The sequence below is a fragment of the Podarcis cretensis genome (genome assembly GCF_951804945.1).
Source record: "Podarcis cretensis genome assembly, chromosome: Z".
Taxonomy (NCBI): domain Eukaryota; kingdom Metazoa; phylum Chordata; class Lepidosauria; order Squamata; family Lacertidae; genus Podarcis; species Podarcis cretensis.
Window position 1 is genome coordinate 46,092,107 of NC_137184.1, and position 8,774 is coordinate 46,100,880.

An 8,774-nucleotide genomic window follows, 5' to 3' on the forward strand; every position below is an offset into this window, starting at 1 on the left:
GAAGGAGGCGAGGAAGCCTTGCTCACCCTACCCTCGTCTCTCGGGATGGGTCGCAGATTGGAAGGGGTACGAGCATATCCGTATCTCGATCCCCTTCGCCTATAACATCTGCCCCCACCGCCATACCTCCCTCGCCCCTCCACGGTAGCAATCCCAAGCCTCATACTAACCTCCATTTACAAAATAGAAAAACAAAACAACCAAAAACAATTATGCCCAAACAAAAACCAATCCCCACCCCACTCAATATCCCACCCCAAAACAAAACAAGATGGAACAAAACAAAAATACATAGATAAAAACCACCATTCACGGTGGTACAACAAAATAAGCAATAAAAACACGTTTAAAACACCTTAAAATATATAAAAAACATCTTTAGCATTTGCTGCAGCAGCACCAGTGTCCTTAAAACTATCACGGAGGTGAGCCTGGGCCCCGTCCCCTAGGCCAGATGGAATTAGCCTGAGGAGGGAGAGGCCTTCTCCAACACTCACGATGCAGCAGCAGCATGAATGAAAATATTTGGCTTTAGCAGAAACGTTATAAGGAATTATGTATAAATAAATATTAAGTTTTAAGTCTTAAGGTATTTTTGGGAAGATTAGGTTAAAATAAACCAAGGTAAACTGAATGACAGAATATAGTGAAAGATGGAAAGGATTTGTTGAGTTAATTAATAGGTTAGACTGTTAAGACAAACTATTAAAAAAAATTGAGATGGAAAGAATTTGCTGAAATAAATAACTAAACTAGAATACAAAAAGGGAGGTGTGAGGAGGTCGATGAAACAAGTTAATGAAAGATAAAGATATGGAATATTGTGTTTTTATTGTTATTGTTGTATTGATTTTTATGTTTTTTTTCTTTTTTCCCTCTTTTAAGTATTGTTACATATGTTTTGAAAATTTTCTTTTGTTGTTGTTGTTTTCTTCTTTTTTCTTTTTCTGTAATTTTTGAAACTTCTAATAAATATCATTTTAAAAAAAAGAAATGCAAACTACACAAAAAATGACCCTCAAACTAAGCCCTGTGTGGATGAAGCTTTCCCAAAGAGGAGCCAAGCTTCCTCACCAGTTGCAAACTGCAGCCCTTCCATTGCCATCTTCCCCCAACCGCTCAGAAGTCTTTTATTTAAAAACAAATGGAAAGAAAAGGGGGGGACAGCTCCTAATCCATGTGGATGGAAACCAGCCGGACCATTGTGAGACAGGAAGACAGAGAGGTAGATGGAGATAGTCCGAAGTGGAAAAAGCATTTCTGGGAACCAACTGAGCCAGCAGGGAAATGACAACCATGTGTCCACCTGGAACTGTTCTCTTAATGTCAATTTCTACATCATAAACCCGGGAACAATTTATTAGCGAGTGAAGAAGAAAAATAGGGAAAGGGGGAATGCTTGATGCTATTCAACTCGTTCTTTTATTTTGCTATCGTGCTGTTTTTAAATCTACTGCTGTGTTGGCATTATTTTAATAAGTATTTACTGTTTTTGCTTCTTTTCTGTGTGGGATGCCCTGGAAGTATGTGATAAAGGGTGGTATAAGAATTCACTAAATCTAGAGAAATCTAGCTGTGATTCCTGCATTGCCTGGGGTTGGGCTAGATGGCCCTTGGAGTACCTTCCAACTCTTCAGTTCTATGAAATACCGTATTTTTCGCTCTATAGGACGCACCCGACCATAGGACGCACCTTGTTTTAGAGGGGGAGAACAAGAAAAAAAAATCTCTCCCTCTCTGCTCAGCGCCCCTTCAGCGAAGCGGCAGAAGAAACGGAGCCCCTTCCATTTCTCCTGCCGCTTCACTGAAGGGGCGCTGCGCTGAGAGGGGGAGATTTTTTTTTCTTGTTCTCTCCCTCTAAAACAAGGTGCATTCTGTGCATTCAAGGTGCGTTCACCCAAAGCCGCCGGAGTGCAGCAGGAGTTCCCACTGCACTCTGGAGGCTTCAGGCGGCTACTTTGGAAGCCTGGAGAGCGAGAGGGGTCGCTGCGCACTGACCCCTCTCGTTCTCCAGGCTTCAGTGAAGGCAACCTGAAGCCTCAGGAGTGCAGCGGGAGTTCCCGCTGGGCTCCGGAGGCTTTGGGTTCCTTTCGACATGCTCTTTGGGGCTGGCGGGGGGGGTGGAAGCGCTGCTTTCCCCCACTGCCAGCCTCAAAGACCAGGTCAGGGAGCAGTGCAAAGGCTGCGCGCCACCTTCCCGCTGCCTCCTGAGCTTGTGGCTATAGTGGTGCAGCTGGGGGGAAATGATGCGGCAACTACTGATTGCCTTGCGTTGTGCACCACAATCCAAAGGGATTTGGAAGAATTGGCAGCCTTACTACCTTCAGTGAGAATAATTTGGTCTCACCTGCTGCAGAGGCGAACCTGGCGCGGCATTTCCTGCCCAGAGGCCGCTGAGAGGGCCAGCAAGCGCATAAACTCTGCTGTTTGTGGGAAGGTATTGGAGCTGGGTGGTTTGGTGATTTCGCAACCAGACATTAATTTTAAGGCCGAGGCCCTTTACCGGGCAGATGGAATGCACCTCTCCGATTTGGGGAATGATGTTTGGCTGGATGCGGTGGCTGCAAAATTGGGTACTTGGTTGGGGTTGTGAGTGGTTTGGCGGCGAGCGTAAGAGCTCGTGTGGCGGTTAGGCATCGGTTATAAAAATTGGTGGAGGAGTGGTCAGGATAGGCTGTGTCTGCCCCTCCAATGGTGGTGTGGAAGGGAATTTTGTTAAAGAAATCCTGGGGCTTGCCACGATTTCGTCCAATCCCTGAAATGGGACCAGGGCCAGCAAGCCTTGGAGAGCTGGTTGGGTGAGTGGTGAGGGACTGTCGCTCAGCTCAACTGATCCCCAACATTGTTTTCCCTTCACTGGCTTCCGAGGGAGTTCGGAAAGTCAGTTCTATCCCAGGCGGGGGGTCAGATAGTCATAACCAATGCCTAAGCAACCACTCACAGACTATGTATTTTAATAAAGTTGTGGCCAAGATTATGCCAAAAACCTTAAACAAAAATTACGTGTGATTTGTGAATTATTTTGAGGGGTGGCTTGGGGACCTCAACACGCAAATGGACTGCCAAAAATGTGTGAGGCAAACGGTGGAAGTCTTTTAAAAATATTTTAATTAAGATAGATAAGGATACGATGAAAATACATAATTGAACATAAATATAGATTGGAATAGTGAATACTTACCTACTTTTAAAATTCTCATTCTTGATCTTATTTCTTCATTTTCTTTATCTTCTTCTTATTCTTTTATTTTATATTTTACCTTTCATTTCTTTTCTTTATTGTGAATATTGTTTTGTAGAGGTGCAAATAATTGTAAATATGAGAAGAGGTAAAATGTTTTCTAATTTTTTTATTGGTTACATGTATTTTCCTTTTTTTGTATATTTGTATTTTTTTCTAATCCGTAAAAGGAAAGCCTTTATGGAACACCTCCGTGACACTCAGCATCAAAGCGTGGAAGATGGCAGGCCTTTTCTCGAGATCTGGAAGGCATATGTGGCCTACTTGCCAAATCTGGAACTAAGTGGAAGGATCACTAAACTTCTGGTTGCAAAGCGTCTGGTACCTGGGAGAGATCAGGGGGATGAGCCTGTGACAGAAGGAGGAGACCAGTGGACTCCAGTGGGAACAGAGCTGAGAGGAAAGCATTTGCCTTTTGTCTGCTTCTTTGGCTCATGTTAAAAGATACACTGGAGTGGAGAGGGAGGGAGGAAGAAATGGTAGCAACCCTCCACATAGCTACCAATAGGGATGGGGGAGAAACTTGATTCAGATGGCATTTAAAAGCATGCCTACTTAATCTGCACCTGCAGAAGGTTCAGGGCCGCTATACAGCTTCGCTTCCAATCAATGCATGTCTCATAACTTCCTGATTAAATCCAGTAGCTTTTCATATCTTAAATGCTCGTGGGCATCTTTTGCTTGCCACGCCTGCGGGCTCTCTTCCGGCCAATGCTGCCAATGACAGATCTCAAAAACTTGGGGTCGGTGAGATTTGGCAATCGCAGCACCTTGCGCCTGCTGGACCTCCTGAGCGGAGCGGGTTGTGTCTTGCTCCTTGTGAAGTAGGGTGAAATGTGAGGAGTGTTGCAAGCTGGTGCAGAGGCAGAAGGTCTGGCCGAGATGGTAGAGCCCGGCTTCTCTGTCAGGGGCTTCTTCCTAACCCAGTGGAACACCAGTATCATACGCCTCTTAGATGGGTTGGACATGCTGAAGAAGGTGCTGGAGGCCCAAAGACCAGGGTGACTTCAGAGCGGAGGACGCAGCAGGCAGTTCCCTATCAATGGTGCCAAATCCAAGCAAATGTTAGCTCCAGTCCTGTTAAATCGATGCAGCAATTATGAACGTTAAAGAAGGGATTAATTCCTCAGGCAGTATGAAAAGACTTTCTGTGGCTTTTTCATAGATGGGAGCCCCCAACTACTGCCACTGTTGACAGCCTATTGCCCCTTCACTCTGCTTGAATGGGTTATGTCACAATGGTTCCTTCACCAGGTGTTTGTGAGCATGAAAATGCTGTTGGGAGTTTCAGCAATGAAGGCTCAGGCACAACATACTGTTTGAAAGTCTGAACATTTCCTCTTTTTTTATTTAACAAAATTTATATACCACTTTTATAATTTATATACAAATTATTTGGCGAGTAAGTTAAAAATAAGGGACGCAGGTGGCGCTGTGGGTTAAATAAGGGACGCAGGTGGCACTGTGGGTTAAAGCCTCAGCGCCTAGGACTTGCCGATCGAAAGGTCGGCGGTTCGAATCCCTGCGGCGGGGTGCGCTCCCGCTGCTCGGTCCCAGCGCCTGCCAACCTAGCAGTTCGAAAGCACCTCCGGGTGCAAGTAGATAAATAGGGACCGCTTACCAGCGGGAAGGTAAACGGCGTTTCCGTGTGCGGCTCTGGCTCGCCAGAGCAGCGATGTCACGCTGGCCACGTGACCCGGAAGTGTCTCCGGACAGCGCTGGCCCCTGGCCTCTTGAGTGAGATGGGCGCTGGGACAAGACTGGCCCGTACGGGCAGGGGTACCTTTACCTTTACCTTTAAGTTAAAAATATACTGTAGTTTATTCACTTATAGGCTAGTTTACATACTTTATTCCTTCTTATACTTCTATCCCACCTTTCCTCCACAGAGCATACACACTTCAGCCTCCACCTTCTCCATTTTATCCTGACAGCAATATTGTGAGCTAGGGCCATAGCTCAGTGGTAGAACAACTGCTTAGCATGCAGAAGGCATCAGGTTCAGTCCCCAGCATCTCCTGGTGGGACTGCGAGCGTTCCCTCTGCGCTTCGGAGGCTTCGCGTTGCTATCGCTGAAGCCAAGGAGCCTGCATTCGCGCCATCGAACGCACACACATTTCCCCTTAATTTTGGAGGGGGGGAGTGCGTCCTATAGAGCGAAAAATACGATAATTAAAATCCAGGGTTATGTGTACAGCCTAAGTGGGATTCCACTCCCCCTTAAGTCAGTTTCTCATGTTGATCTGCATATAGTGGGTATGTTTAGCCTGGAAAAGAGGAGACAGAGGAGATATGGTAGGCATCAAATATCTCAAGAGCTGTCATATGGAAGATGAAGTGAGCTTGTTTTCTCCTGCTCTGGAGGTGTAGTGTCCAGATCAAGGAAAGTAACAGTACCAATCTATTCTGCCTTGGTCATACCCCACCTGGAGTACTATGTCCAGTTCCAGGAACCTTGGAGGAGAACAAAGTTGACAAATAGTCTGGAAACCAAGCCTTATAAGAAACAGTTAAGGGACCTGGGTATGTTTAATATGGAGAACAGAAAACTGAAAGGGCTGTCACAAGGTCCGGATGATGGAGCAAACTTGCTTTCTGCTTCTCCAGAGGGAAGGACCTGGATCATAGGATCATACAACTGTAGAATTGTAAGGGACTCTGAGGATCATCTAGTACAACTTCCTGCAATGCAGGAATATGCAGCTGCCCCATTCAGGGATCGAACCTGCAGCCTTGGCATCATCAGCACCACACTCTAAACAACTCAATGGATTCAAACTATAGGAAACGAGATTCCAACCAAACATTAGGAAGAACTTTTTGATAGTAAGAGTTGTTAGTCAGTGGAATGGACTCTCTCAGAACGTGGTGGACTCTCCTTCAATGGAATTCTTTTTAACAGAGGTTGGATGGCCATCTGTCAGGGATTCTTTACTTGTGATTCCTGCATTGCAGGGGGTTGGACTAGATGACCCTTGGGGTCCCCTTCCAACTCTACAGTTCTAGGATTCTGTGATTCTGTAAAGGAGCCATGATGTAAGAGGGGAGGTTAGAAGCACAGTCCCACTCCAAATCAGTTTCGGTAGCACACTATGTGTGAATAATGCCTGAGTATTGCTTAAATGCCCCTCAGATTCAGGTGAGGCTTCCAAGTAAGCAGGATTGCAGCCTCCCTCTCACAGGCTGAGCATCTGAAGAGTTTAAATGACAAAGGCTGGTTCATGTAGCTAAGAGGAGATGCTAACCCAGCACCAAATTCTCATTTAAACTCCCTGCTGTGAAGAATGTGCTGGCTCTTGTTCCTTAGATTTTGCTTGCTCAAGGTCTCTAAGGGACAAGGGGATTACCAGAACATGGATAAATGTTGTGGAAGTGCTCTTGTAGCACAGCAATACATCCCGGAAGTGCCCACATGAGGATTCTTGCAATCCTTTTTTTAAAAAAAAATATACCAAAGTTAAAATATACCAGCTAAAACATCAGAACAGCAGAAGAGTCCTGCTCAATCAGGCAAGCGGCTCATCTAATCCAGCATCGTTTTCTCACAGTGGCCACCCAGATGCCCATGGGAAGCCTGCAAGCAGGACCTGAGCACAACAGCCCTCTCCCCACGTGGGATTCCCAGCAGCTGGTATTCTCAAGCATACTGCCTCCAAAGGTGGAGATGGAGCGTAACCATCTGGATTAGCAGCCACTGATAGCCGAATCCACCATGAGTTCATCCAATCTTCTTTGAAAGCCATTCAAATCCTCTGCTGGTATGGTTGACTAGCATCCAACAGTTTTTCCCCCTAGTGTTCTTCAAGCCTTCCATGCCATATTGTCAAAGCTGGGTGGCCCTTCAGCTGGAATCAGGAGTCAAGCTTTATCTAGTAGTGAAAACCCAAGAAGGGCCTCCCCTGTTGATCTTAATATAGTAGGAAAGCAGATTCCACAGGTGAACTCTGGTGGAAGAGGAGCTGTGTAGGCAGGCAGACTAGCAAGCTTGAAACCTTCCAAGGGATGAGGGAGAAATTTGATTCATCTTGCATTTAAAACAACCCTAATTAGCATTCTGAAACAGAAACACAGACCTCTTTTGAATTTTGCAGTTCTTTGAATTTTACGGTGCAGTGCTCCAGCAGATTCATACATTCCATGTTCCTCTTTCAACAGATCTTCTGAAATCTTTCTCCCAGTTGGAAGCTGTCTTGGATTTGAATTGATCTTATGTATGTGGACCGGGAACTCCCAGAAGTGCAAGCTGGATTTCGAAGGAGCAGAGAAACCAGAGACCAAATTGCAAACATGTGCTGGATTATGGAGAAAGCTAGAGAGTCCAGAAAGATATCTACTTATGCTTCATTGACTATGCAAAAACCTTTGACTGTGTCGACCACAGCAAACTATGGCAAGTTCTTAAAGAAATGGGAGTGCCTGATCACCTCATCTGTCTCCTGAGAAATCTCTATGTGGGACAAGAAGCTACAGTTAGAACTGGATATGGAACTGATTGGTTCAAAATTGGGAAAGGAGTACGATAAGGCTGTATATTGTCTCCCTGCTTATTTAACTTATATGCAGAATTCATCATGCAAAAGGCTGGGCTGGATGAATCCCAAACTGGAATTAAGATTGCCGTAAGAAATATCAACAACCGCAGATATGCAGATGACACAACCTTGATGGCAGAAAGTGAGGAGGAATTAAAGAACCTTTTAATGAGGGTGAAAGAGGAGAGCGCAAAATATAGTCTGAAGCTCAACATCAAAAAAACGAAGATCATGGCCACTAGGCCCATCACCTCCTGACAAACAGAAGGGGCACAAGGAGAAGGGGACGACAGAGGACGAGATGGCTGGACAGTGTTCTCGAAGTTACCAGCATGAGTTTGACCAAACTGTGGGAGATAGTGGAAGACAGGAGTGCCTGGCGTGCTCTGGTCCATGGGGTCATGAAGAGTCGGACACGACTAAACAACTAAACAACAACAACAACATGTGGTGGTGTTGTTTTAAACTGTTTATATGCATAATAGATAACTGTTTTATATAGGTTATTATATTGTAAATTGGTTTTGGATGCCTTAATAAATGAAATGATTCTGCTGCTGCTGCTGCTGCTGCTGCTGCTGCTGCTGCTGCTGCTGATGCATGTGCCACAGTAAATAACTATCCATAGAAACACATAAAGGAATCCCGGCCTCCTGTTTGACTGTTACCATCTGGGCTGCTGCTTTCGCATGGGAACAACTCAGCTTGACCTTGACTTTTAGATAACTTTGGAATGAGTGGTGCAAGAAAAAAGGGACCGAGAACTAGACAAACAACTTTAACAACTTTAACCGCAGCCTCTCAGGCACGTAGATCATCTGTGCCTACTTTGCCTACTTTGTCTATTTTGACTTCTGAGGAAGAAGCTGCTTCTCTGCCTCGGGCAGGGGAGGGAGAAACTGAGGAATTACAATTGGAAGAGATGGCCTCAGGAGCAACTGGCTCTATGTTAGAAAAAATTCTTGAAAAATTGGAATCTTTGGATGAAAAAGTTGATCAGC

At 45.3% G+C, this 8,774-nt stretch overlaps 1 long non-coding RNA gene across 1 annotated transcript; it reads right to left on the reverse strand.

Annotated features, from left to right (window-relative positions):
- Positions 1-3,405: 3,405 nt before the first annotated feature.
- Positions 3,406-4,422, reverse strand: LOC307208381. The gene is made up of 2 exons (XR_013835132.1): positions 3,808-4,422; positions 3,406-3,514 (listed from the first exon to the last, which is right to left on the reverse strand). It is a non-coding gene; the product is annotated as an uncharacterized lncRNA (long non-coding RNA).
- Between the last annotated feature and the right edge of the window lie 4,352 nt (positions 4,423-8,774).